Raw genomic sequence first — 13,420 nt, forward strand, 5'->3', positions numbered from 1 at the left:
TTGGGAAAACATTCACTTTAATACTCATGGGAAAGAGGAGGTTACAAGACTTAAATAGTAAAACAAAACAAAACTTTAATAGCGTCATCATCTCAACTTGGTAAAATATGTTCCTGAATGATACTTACCAAAATGATAACAATAGTAATCACTGAGTGGTGGGAGTATAGCAATGTTTTCCTTTACACTTTCTGTTAATTTCCAAAATTTTTGCAGTGAACAGGTATTATGTGCATAACAAGACACTCTTAGAACACCAAAATCAAGGTGGTCATGTCTTTGAACTGAATCAAGATCCCACATGAATCCAATTGTTCTATACCATTGCGTTGCTTAGCAGCAAATGCCTGAGAGGGACAGTTTGGAAAAGGAAGAAGGTTGGACCAACACAGATAAGAAAGTAACCTCTTGAAAGAAAGAAAGAAAGAAAGAAAGAAAGAAAGAAAGAAAGAAAAAAAGAAAAAAAGAAGAAAGAAAGAAAGAGAACTTGTGAAAGTGAAAGATCATAGGAGACTCACTTTACCCCAAGGCCAGCTGGGGCTCCTCTCCCCAGATGGGGTACAGGACCCACAGTCACAAATGCCACTCTGGACTTCCATGTTCGGACCTTTCTTGCATTTGACAGGATTTAGCTATTTCTCAGCTAAAAGTAAGCCTAGTGGAGACTTCACTGAAAGTTACCCCAAGATCACATTAAAATCCAGCTGGAATCAAGACGTTGTGTTTCCGGTTGGCAAATTCTGAGTGAGATTTAGCCCACTTGCATATGATTTGCACATCCTTTGTACCATCTGACAGGAATGGTGTTCCATAAATCAAAGCCACCCAGCTCTCAAGTTCTAGCTCCATCCGGTAGATGGAAGGCAGCCTACAGTCAAGTTAAATCCCATTTTCCCAAAGATAGTTAAGTTTGTCACCAGAAGGACACTCGCCACCTGCTGTCTTCCTGTTGCCTAAAAATGGCAAGTGTAAGAACTCTCATGTGACCATCTCCCAGTCTATTAGCGCTGGCTCTAAGACCTCAGGGGACATCATAACAACAGTAATAACAAAAGGGTGCATTTTCTCTATTGGGTTTCCAAAAATTTTAATTTTACCTCCCCACTCCCCACATATTCATGACTCAACCACCATGCTAGAGCTCCCTTAATAAAAACACTCCATGGGACGTTAGGAAGCTTGGGTTCTAGCATCAAGGTCTGTTTAGGCAATCTGCCTCTTGGGACCTGCCCTATTATGTATAAAAGCAGGTGCCACCAGCAGTGCTCAACTCACAGGATAGTTACAAAGTTCCATGAAAAAAAAAATGCATGTGAAAGTTCCTGGTAGGCTAAGAGGCTTACTATTCCATGGAGTTTGTGAACCAGTTGTACTGGCTTCACCAGCTGGCTCGTTAGAAAAGCAGAATCATTCCCAAGTCTCACTTCAGAAATAGTTGAGTCTGAATCTGCAATTGAATTTTGTCCCCACGTTATTGTCTGTCTCTATCTCCATCTCTCTGTCTCTGACACACACACACACACACACACACACTTTGAGAAAGAGGGAGCCAATCAGTGCCTGGGTGGCTCAGGCAGTTAAGCATTCGACTTTGGCTCAGGTCAGGATCTTGTGGCTCGTAAGTTCGAGCCCCATATCAGGCTCTCTGCTGTCAGCTTGGAGCCCGCTTCGGATCCTCTGTCTCCCTCTCTCTCTGCCCCTCTCCCACTTGTGCACGCATGTGTTCTCTCTCTTTCTCGCTCTCTCTCAAAAATAAAATAAAACATTTAAAAAGAGAGAGAGCGAGAAAGAGGGAGCCAGAATGTGAGCTACAGGACCCAGTGGACAGGATACAACAAAGTGAAATGAAAAGGAGGCCCTATTCTTACCAGTCTTTGGTTTCGCCTGATGATCTGAGTGCCGTGTATGTCTCCCCCTTAAAACACTGTAAAAGCACCATAGAACTGTATTTCAGTAATTGCATAACTAGAGGCCAAAAACTATGCCTCCGTGCAAATCCCTGAGTTACGTACAGGGGAGGGTTACATGGTCATTCATGTTTGCATTACACTCCTTTTCAGCGAAATATTCCTTACAGAGAAGTTCAAGATACCTCTCGTAGAGTATTTGAAGGACTCATTATTTATTGCTTTCAATAAGTGAGAAAAATCACCTGGAGTTCCTGTTTCCTTATATTTTAGTCTATTTGCATTGTTGGAGAAAGTTTTTGTTGTTCCTCTTCTTCTTCTTTCTTTTGAATCTTAAGTGCAGGGAGAAACACAAATTTGTTGTTTCCAAAGTTGTTTTTAAATAGACTTTCTGGCTTTGGAACTTTCTCGAAGAGTCACCCATGGAAATATTTAAAATTATTGCTAGCTTCTGAATTTAGTCCACAGAAGTCTAACCAAAACCAAAAAACATGGTAGTTTTAAGAATTTTTTTTATTGATGTGGCCTAGTAGAAAACAAGCGTACAGAGAGCTTCCTCCCTTTTGAGCCCTGGGGGAGCTGAAGCCAAACCCTGACACCACACAGTAAGCCCACCTGCCCATCAACACCTGGGCTCCACCCCACACAGCCCTTCTCCCCACTGGGCAAAGCTTCCCCTCTTTCAGGGCTCTTCTTTTAGCTTGAGGTGGCAGGAGGGCGATCTTGTCCAACCAAACTCATACTGAAAAACTGTCAGCTCAATGAGTGTCTTGTGGCCTCATAACCCTGGCCTCTAGCACAATGCCTGGGACCGTAGTTGTTGCTCTGTAAATATCTATTGCATGTATTAATCCATTAAAATGCTTTTTTTTTTAAGTTTTAAAAATGTATTCATTTTGAGAGAGAGAGAACAAGCAGGGGAGGAGCAGAAAGAGAGGGAGAGAGAGAGAGAGAGAGAGAGAGAATCCCAAGCAGGCTCCATGTTGTCAGCACAGAGCCTGATGCAGGGCTCAAAATCACAAGTCGTGAGATCACGATCTGAGCCGAAATCCAGCCAGACGCTTAACCGACTGAGCCACCCAGACTCCCCCACTGAAATGCTTTTTAAAGGCAGTGCCTACTGTTAGCACAAGTCACCCTCCACTTGGGGGGGGGGGGAATGTTAGAAATCATGGCTCGTGCTCGCTTTGGCAGCACAGATACTAAAATTGGAACGATGCAGAGAAGATTAGCATGGCCCCTGCACAAGGATGACACACAAATTCATGAAGTGTTCCATAAAAAGAAAGAAAAAGAAGGAAGAAAGAAAGAAGAAAGAAAGAAAGAAAGAAAGAAAGAAGAAGAAAGAAGCCATGGCTCCACGTGAACATGCAGTTAGAGAAGGAGCTGGAAGCAGAAATGGTGCCACTGGGCCAGGTCGGCCCAACACAGAGATCCCGCCCTGAGATCACTGCTCCTTTTCCCCAAGTCCTTGACTTTCCTCTGGTGTTTGAAAGCTCCAAGTGTCTTCACACGTTCCTAGGTAGGAACATGGGGGGATTTGTTCACTCATTCAAAAAGTATACATTTACTGAGTTTCTAACATAGGTCAGGTATTGTTCTCTGTTTTGAAGGAACAGCCAGGAACAAAACAAAAGCCCTGCCCTCTCTGAGCTTATGCTTTGTGGAGGAGACACATCTTTGCTGTCAGCGTGGGGTAACTGCTGTGAGGAAATAAGGGAGGGAGGGAATGAGATGCTATTTTAGATAGACAGGTGGGTCAGAAGGGCTCTCTGATGAGGAGACGTTTGAGCAGAGAGCTAACAGAAGCAAGGGAGAGAACCATGTGAGCATCTGGGGAGGAGCAGACCAGGCCAAGGGAACAGCAAGTGCAAAGGCCCTGAGACACAAAAGAGTGGGAGTATGCTAAGGGGCCTGGTTGCTGAGTACAGGAGTGCTAGAGCTACAATTTGTTAAGTAGGGCTCTCTCTCTCTCTCTTTTTTATGTTTATTTATTTATTTTGAGAGAGAGAGAGAGGGAGCAGCAGAGGGAGAGAGAGAATCCCAAGGACGCTCTGCACTGCCAGCATAGAACCTGATTCGGGGCTCAATCCCTCGAAACATGAGATCATGACCTGAGTCAAAATCGAGAGTCAGATACTCAACCGACTGAGTCACCCAGGCACCCCAAGTAGGGCTCATTTTTAAGAAGAAAGAATGGAACTTATGACTTCAACCTAAACCAAGCCTTCTACATAACAGGACAAGGAGTCTTTAGCTCTGAGTTCTCATTATGTTTAGTACACAGTGGTTTAATCCAGGAACCATCCAGAGATCTTATGGATGAGAAATGGCTGGGGAGGGGGGGCCTGGGTAGAAGACCACCACCGAGGGATCCAATTAGACCACTTCCAGAAGGTACTTTCCCCTGAAAGAACCAAAATGAACATCGCTCACACTTAACCCTTGTAAAGACTTCCTACATTGAAAAATAGAGTGGTTTGCCATATGATTTTCAACTTCTCAGAAAAACGTGTTGTCTCTTTGATCTGCCTAATTAAAATAGGAAAACTTGGAATCAAAGCAGTTTCATGTGTGGAAGCCGGAAAGTTCCATTTTTAGTTTGGCTATCATGTGTGCTAATCATCGTGTATTCCAAAAGCTTCTGTTGGCATTGGCCTTGGAGTTGATGTTCTGAAAGCTGATTGCAAATGTGCTTTGTGAGCAGCAGGCACTTGCCATGTGACAGCAGTGCTGAGGAGAGATGGGAGTCCCCCACACCCACCCGAAGGAACGACCATCATCTCCACTAACCCACCTCGCAACGTTTTATGCAGATCTCAAGACGGAAGTTGCTACTAAAGTGCTCTGAAAAGTGCACATGTGGGCATACACACGCACACAAACTGCTCAATGGTAATGTCTGTACTAAATTCTGGTATTGTGGACCTCAGTTCTAGGTTTCAAACTTTTTTGTTGTTGTTGTTTATTTATTGAGAGAGAGAGAGAGAGAGAGAGAGCATGAGCAGGGGAGGAGCAGAGAGAGGGAGAGAGACAGAATCCCAAGCAGGCTCCATACTGCCAGCACAGAGCCTGACGCGGGGCTTGATCCCAAGAACCCAAGATCATGATCTGAGCTGAAATCAGGGACTGGACACTTAACCGAGCCACCCAGGTGACTCTAGGCATCCCAAGTTTTTGAGGTGTCCTTCTGTTTATACCAAGGAGGTAACTGGGTAAATGCAGATCTTATGCATAAGGACGTTCACGGGAAACCAAGTTTGCAAAAGTGAGAAAATGAAAAGAACATGAATAATGAAAATTGTAGACCACCTAACTTCCAGCACTAGGGAGTGAGATGGTTGCACCCACACACAGCAGCCCTTACCAAGGAGGCCGTTAGCACAGATGATGTAGAAGTCGAAACTGCTGATGATCAGAATATTAGCAGTAAGATAGCGAACTTTACTCTTACTTTTCTGCACCGTGTGAATTTTTATAAATCATCTCCTTTTTATGAGGAAAAAGTTATGTGCATTTTGGAAAAGCAAGTATTGAGAGACAGGAGAGAGGGAATGATTACAAATCAACTTCTCTCTCTTTCCTCCCTTGCCTGAGGTGATAAACTGAGAACCCACAGGGGCCAACAATTCTGGACCATACTCAGATGAAACTCCCACATGAGCAAAGCCACAGAGGATAGGTCCCCTCCTGCCTGTAGAATTGAACCCCTACTCTTCAGCATGAATTTAGGGGGCCTCCACGATCTCTTTCATTTTAATCACCAGTAAGTTGGACCTTGCTCAGTCTGGGGCTTTAGCTCCTGGCACTGCTTCTGCCTGGCCTTTCCTCCTAAGACCCCCTTATGAAAGATCCCACAAACCGTGAGATCATGACCCGAGCCAATATCGAGTTGGATGCTTAACCGACTGAGCCACCCAGGCCCCCTGCTCTTATCTTTTTCTGATTCTTGCTCTGAATTTCAAACCTTTCAGGTGGTCCCCGGCCTCACTACCATAGGGGGCCAGAGGATCTGAAGGGTGAGAGACTAGAGAAAAGGCTTATTACACTCTTTCTGCTTCAGACCAAATTTATCACTTAAAAAACTTTTTTTTTAATCTTTATTTTTGAGAGAGAGAGAGAGACAGAGCGTGAGCAGGGGAGGAACAGAGAGAGAAGGAGACACAGAATCCAAAGCTGGCCCCAGGCTCCGAGCTGTCAGCCCAGAGCCCGACGTGGGGCTCAAACCCACAAACTGCGAGATCATGACCTGAGCCGAAGTCGGTCGCTCAACCGACTGAGGCACCCCGGCGCCCCGAATTTATCATTTTTAAAATCAGAATTTAAGACTTACATAATAGTACAAGATGGAAGTCTAGGTCAGCTGCTGCTGGGTTTTTTGTTTTTGTTTGAGGAAATGGCAGCTATGGAGTTAACCTTCTTAATTTAAACAGATAAGTCACAAAATTCTAATCTGGGGGAAGGGAGAAACTACGGTTTGCTACAATGACTCCTTAGAAAGATGTTACATAAAAAGTAGGCAAACAGGAATTGCTTAGGCTAGTAGATGTGAAAAGCCATTCTCCCAACACCTGCCACATTTCCACCACCCCCCCCCCCCCACTGCCACTCGGCCCCCACACCGGAAGTGTGCTGAAGGCAGCCACAGACACAGACCAAGCCATCTGTGAACCACCTGTTTCGCCTTGGTTTGGCCTCTCACTTAAGGATAATTCCCCGTTTCTCAAAGAGGGAAACTATCCTACAGTGATGTATTTTAGTGTTTTCCAGAAGATCCCACAAATGGGGCTTTTAAAATTGTGTAACTCATTCTCTGGTGCGGCTTTCTTAGGTAAAAAGGGGGCCTGGACAGGCCACCAAGAGCCACTCAAGAGCTAAAGAAAATCCTAACGGAAAAGTTCTGAGGTATTATTTTGACTAAACACGTAACTTGGTATTAGAGGCAGAACTAAATTTCCTGCTTGTAACTGTCATCAAAGACCCCTAGCAAGTCACTTGTGTCTTTTCTTCCAAATACAAAATTGCAAATCTACACAGTTTGGTCATGTCATACTTTAGGTAAAATGATTTCAATCAGTATGTATCTATTTATAATCTTTTGTCTGCTATGCTACAAAATTGAGGACGTTCAAAAATATTTAATCCAAAATTTTCACGGCAAAGTGATGCCTTCTAGTACTGAGAAATTTACCAGCCCTCTGAGCGCCCTGCCCGCAGGAACGGATGCATAGCACACAGCTAACGAAGTCCAAAATATCCCTCAATCTCAAATTTATTTAGTAATTTCATTCTCGCTTTCGAGTCCCAGGGAATACTGAAAGCAGGTGTCTGCCTCACTAATCTTAGCCCTGGGTTGAATAATTCAAAGTTGGGCCTTCTAAGAAAAAGTCTCTAAGGAACACAGCGTGGAATACTAGTAGAGCAATACGGTTCCGAATTTTGCAATATCCCCGAGATAAAGGGACGTACTTTGGAGTGCTGTGAACCATGACTAGAGATCACGGACTTCCTCTGAACTTGCATACAAGCACCCGTTTAGGAAGGATACCAACCTTCATCTTTAGATGCCAAAGGAAGAAATCTCCACATCTTTCTTGAAAATTCACTCCTCGACACATTTTATACATTTACCTTATTGCAGGGGCTAGCATGTAAGCGGATATTAAAAAGCAGTCTAGTCATGCAAGACGATGGTACGTAGGGTAAATCTTAAAAGTTGGAGACAGGCAGACATAAGACAAGTTCTAACCATTGCATTGTTTCTGGCCACTCACTTATCAGCGTAAAATTTTTTGGAGGTTTGTGACTACTTTGCAGGTTGAAAAATTATCTGCAAGGGAGTGTGAAATGATTTCTTCAGTTTGTGTTGTAGTGGATCTTTGCATTATTAGAGGTCTCAGTTCATCCTCATGTAAAATACTGGAAATCTGTTCAAGAGATTTCCAGAATGACTTCTCGGCCAACTGTTGGTTGAAACAGGATGATAACAGCTGTCCTTTTAATTACTACCTTTTTTAAAAAGTAAGCTCTACACCCGACGTGGGGCTTGAACTCACGACCCTGAGATCAAGAGTCGCGTGCTCTACCAGTGACCGAGCCAGCTAGGCGCCCCTTAACAGCTACCTTAATTTTTTTGAGACAGGGTCTCCCACTCTACTCTTCAGCAAAGCTGAAGGAATTATGTAAACCTTCCCTGTTCTTTGGCGCATTAAACAGCGTACCATGATCTATGGGTTGTAGGATGGACAACTAAGACCTGACTATGCTAATCCTGCACATTTCCAAGAAACAGCAGCACCCAGCCTTTTGATTTCACAGGTCAATAAAAAAAATTGTTTGGGTATCTGTAGAGAACTAATTTGAGATGGCAAGAGTTTTATTTTACCAGGGGTACACAATAGAGAGAACGACACAGAAGTTTAAAAGGTCAATTTTTTAAAGTGAAAAAAACTTTTGAAGTCCCCATCCCACCCTTGATTTTCTTTTTCCTATTTTGCCTCATGGCACCCATCTGCTGATCAGTCAGGAACGGTGGGGATAGACTTCTGCTACCAAGCTTCCTTGACCTTGGATCCACGTCCACGGAGCACAGCTTACGTGCACCGACCCACACCACTACTGACTCCAGATGGGGGTCTTGAGCTCATCTCCAAACTTCACAGCCCACCCCACCCCATTCCCACCGACTCACTACCACTGCTACCTTCCATAAAGGTTCCCAAACCTCTAATTTAGACCATCGTTTACAGCTCCTTTTGTTCACTTCCTCTCGTCTAACTTGCTCATGTTTCATAAAAATTTAATTACTAAAAGCTCCTTCAGGGTACAAAGCTACTTTATTTGCACACAGTTTGCTGCATACACAGAAAAGCTCAACACGCATTTCCAGCCAGCCCAACCCCCAGCGCTTGGTAATTACAGCCAAAGGTTCAAAACTCTTACTGAAGACACAGTAGGTTCACATGTGGAAAACAAACACGTGTCAACAGCTTCTAAGAACACTTGCACATTACATGAAAAGTAAAAAGATTGTGTACCTTAAAATGTTACTCAAGAAAGTAATTTCAAAAAAATAATTTCAAACTATTAGGGCTCAAATGCGGAGACCACTTAAGTTTAATATTTATTAGAGCAAGAATCAGAAAATTATTGTACATAGTATATACTCTTTCATACAAAACATATTTATTTGCACATGTTTCTGAAAACTACTTGTAAAAACTCTTTTTGAGTAATACCACATTTGACTTACGTCAGGGTTCATTTGGTAAGGTTTTTATTTTGTGGAAAGTAAGGCACACCAGGAGAGTCAATGTGGGTTCACGGTTAACCTGGAATTTGGCCTATTTCTTTGGACAAATCTTGTTTTCAAAATCATTCCAGCATGAGGACTTTCTCTGCACATGATCTGCTTTTACCAGAGTCCGGTGGAGGACCCGGGGAACTCTTCAGTTCCCTCGTTAACTCATGACCTCAGAACTAGCAAGCTTACACAGAGGTCAACTACGGTTCCCCCTGTGTGGATGGCGCCATGCGGTCCATTCCCGGCCTCAGGAGAATCGAGCAGCGGAGAGGACGAGGGGACAGTGCCCAGCACAGAGCAGAGGTATGAAGGAGACTACTGTGGACAGCACAGCTAAGAGGCTGTATTTTAAACACCGTGCTGTGCATCTGTGGGGGCAAACCTCACGCAACTCAAATCCCCAAGTCTAGATCTGTTTTCTCTCTCCAGCAGAACACGCAGGAAGGGGGAGGGAAATGAGAGAGCACATGTGGCCCAGTAGGACAACTGAAAACCGCCCACTGCAGGCAGAACAAAAAGGACGACGGGAAGGGAGCCTCAAAAGGTGTGATTTTAATGCCGCCTCGACCTAACCAAGGGGCTAAAATTGGGCAACACTGAGAGGAGCTGAAAAGGAAATGCAATACAACTACCTGGGAGGGATAGCGGGATAGATTTAACAGGATCCTGGAATCCTCTACCTGCTCCACATTTCCCCACATTTAAGTCAACAGTATAGAAAAGAAAGGACAGAGAACAAGTATCAGGGCACAGGTGACTCCAGCTCCTCTCTCAGGGGACAGGAAAGGCACATGGAAGGCAGATGGTGCAAAAGCCCAAAACACTATATTCTGACAGGAAATTAAAAAAACACCTTCAAATCCAGAATACATGGCAACTAACTTTCAGTCGAGTTCAATGACCCAAGCTCCTCCCTCCCTCAGTGAGTAGTCAGAACAAACTGTCCTGACAGAAATGTTTCAAAGGCCAGAGTCCTGTTTTCTTATATTAAAGATACATTTTATGAAGTTGTTTTCTCTCTATATAGGTCCAGTTCATAAAACAGTCAAATTGTTTCATGTACAAAAGCAGTGCAGTCGAAGATGTTTCCAGAGTGTGCTGCGTTGTCAATCTGACGATGCTCTTCCGTCTCTTTACTCAAGTCCCAAAGTAAGTTTCTTCAGATTTCTTGATTTTTCAAGGATGACCTTCTCAGCGAAGCTGTATTTTGCAGCAAAGTCCCAGTGAACGACATAACGAGCAGGGGATCTGAGATTCCAAAATGAAGATTAGAGCCACTCAAATAGAATTTTTTGTCAAAAACACATTTCTAATAAGATCAATTCAATGTATGCATTCTGTGTCAAAATATGAACTGAAGACAGTTTTGTCTCATCTTATAAATGGCTTAATAAGATTCAGAAACAATCATACATTCAGGAACTTGAAAGGAATAAAGAATGAATTATCCGGTCATCTCAACAATTCCCCTGAAAACGTGTTATAGATTTGAGTCACAAAATAACAATCCCAGGTTCCCAGTTACTATGTTAATTTGAAGTGCACATTTTACACCATTAATGTGACATCCTATGACACGAGGAAAAAATCACAGTTAGAAACCTTTATAATAATTCGAGGTTTTAGAAGAAATATGCTCATTTTAAAAACAGAACATCAAGATTCAACTTACTATGGAATAAACCCCCCTGTGCCAGTAGGAAGGAGGTACTACCCAGGAGGCTGTGCCACACACAAATGCCTCAGGCTCTCTTTTTACCACTGTACTTGTGGGGCAGTGTTTTGTGAACGACGTCTGCTCCATTACGTTACAGAGCTCTGGACATGGGGCTTCAGTTCAATGAGTAAGGCAGTAAGCGTCCTTCAAGACTTGAAGCTCCATTCGAGAACCCCTGACAGACAGTTGACAATAAAGTCAAGAGCAAGGTCAGAAGTAAAATGAAGATGATCTTGTAGATCAGGGCTTCCTGACCTGACAGCCAAGGGCAGTCCCTCTACCCTCAGAAATTGCAGTCTTGTTGGGGAAAGGATCCATAGTTACCTTCAGGTTTTCAAAAGGGGGTCGAAAAGTGCCAAAATACCAAGAACCACTGTTCTAGGCTCACATTCTGTGTGTGTCCCTACGCACTTACTGTATCCAAATTTACAAAGATCCGTTCCTCTCTGGGTAAGCGAGCTTAGATTTCTACATTTCCGCAGTGATGTGCCAGACTATGGAATAGAGTGACCCAAGAAGGTACACATTTTCTCACTAAAATTGTTACAGTACAACTAAGGACAACATTAGACAAATGTCAGGTTTTATTTAGAAGTTTCTAGTAAGCAACCATCAAATACTGATTATAGTCATGCCATCAATTCTCTACTATGCTCTGTATTCTACATTACTCTCTAACGTTGCAAAATAGAGACAAAAGACCCAGATTTTATAATATTTTCTCTAGTATCTACGATACTTATTTTGAATTATATTCATTTTTGAGCTGCATACCCATTTATAACACACTACAATAAATATCAAACTCTGTGTTAGGAAATCCATTAATATTTCCCCAGATCACATACCACTGTCCTTACAATACTGCAGTGTGCTAGTGTGAACTACCCTAATGAGTCTAAGAATGCCTACTATCCAAGGGATTTCATATTCTATCTCATAATCTCCAGGAAATTAATTTCCTTCCCTTATTATACCTTAGTTAGCTATGTAAGGGGTTATCCCCCACCCCCACCCCCACCATTTTTTTATGCTTGGGCTCTTAAATTTTCCCCCCTCTTGGGTCTCTTTCATTTGTACTCAAAGTGTTCAGAATCTAAGAAGGTTTTTAAAATATTCATTTCAGTATAGACCAACTTTTTTCCTGTCTGTCTAATTCCTTCTGGGTATATCAAATGCCGAGGCCCAGTCAATACTGTGGCTAGAATTGGCTAAGAGGAAACACCTCTATTGACAAAAGTATCACAGAAGGAGAGTTTTTAAAAAGCCAGTTGTAATGGGAAAGCAGCAAAGAGGCAACACACATTTAAATTAAAATGTAACCTGATTTTTAAAAATCTAATGTCTTCATTGTGCCACCTATTAAATATACCTATCAGTCAAATCCTCTTAAAGCAAAGCAAAGTAAAGCAAAGGGGTGGAGGGTGTATTTTATTTAGTTCTGGAAGTCTTCTAATAGAAACGTTACGAAAACTTGGGTTATACACCAACTTCCGTATTATTGGATAATCTACCAATAATGAACCTTGTAATAGTCAAATACATTAACATTCTACTGGACTACCTCAGCCTTTTCCTATGATCCTTTTTCAGGCTGTTCTAAATACAGTCTTAAAAATCAATTTTTTCCTCAGTTTTGGTCAAAGGGGTAGAGAGGCTGTTGTATCATTTGACCATCAAAATAACTGCCCCAGAAAATTCCTCAAATCTGTTAATCCCAGCAGGAACAGGTCAGGGAACAAGTCAACCACTGACTGTCACCCAAGGACTGTCTGACTCTCCTATCAAATAACAAGTTCTCCAGCCATTCCTATGGTTAAGCATAAGCATACCCTAGCTCACATTCTGGGCCTATGTGAAAGTGAGCCCACAGTTTTAAAACAGTATGTTCAGGTACACAGAATGGAGCTAACTTTCGAATTTTTAAGGGGAAATATTCTTTCTTGGAGATTAAAATTTGTTTTTCCTCCTTTTCATTTACATGGTCTATCTCTTGGCCATCTTACTTTCCCCCTAACCCATTCGCCCAACAATAGGGAGAGAGGGAAGAGGTAAAACTGAACAGTTCTTTTTCCTCCCTATTAGCACTTCTGTTCCTAGATAATAATATCCAAGGAGAAAATCGGCAGCGTTTTATCACAAGTGTATTTGGATATAATCTGTATATTCGAATACAGACCGTTCTGAGGTCATTTCCAGGCTGAAATTTTATAATTACTATCTCTAGGACTGTCACTTGATCTCTTCCTGTTCAATAATTACCACTGATCTAAGTAAGCTACACTGCACGGTAGTAGAAAGGTAAAGGAGCTGAACAAACTGGCCCGAGGAGTGGGGGAATACATAAACTGCCTGGGAAAATACGGGGTCCATAAAAACCCCCAAATCTTCAAAATAGGACTATCTCCAGAGAATGACACTAATACTGATAGATGACAATTTGAGATATGCATGTCAACTTAGAAACACAAAATTATAATACCTAGTCTTTTA

At 42.6% G+C, this 13,420-nt stretch overlaps 1 protein-coding gene and 1 non-coding gene across 2 annotated transcripts in view; one reads left to right on the plus strand and one right to left on the minus strand.

Annotated features, from left to right (window-relative positions):
- The window catches only part of XKR6 (XK related 6), a 320,456-nt gene that overhangs the window by 215,391 nt on the left and 91,645 nt on the right, over positions 1 to 13,420 (minus strand). The window lies entirely within an intron of this gene.
- LOC122479196 lies at positions 3,086 to 3,192 on the plus strand. Its single transcript, XR_006296263.1, has one exon. It is a non-coding gene; the product is annotated as a U6 spliceosomal RNA (small nuclear RNA).

Source organism: Prionailurus bengalensis, chromosome B1 (genome assembly GCF_016509475.1).
Source record: "Prionailurus bengalensis isolate Pbe53 chromosome B1, Fcat_Pben_1.1_paternal_pri, whole genome shotgun sequence".
Taxonomy (NCBI): Eukaryota; Metazoa; Chordata; class Mammalia; order Carnivora; family Felidae; genus Prionailurus; species Prionailurus bengalensis.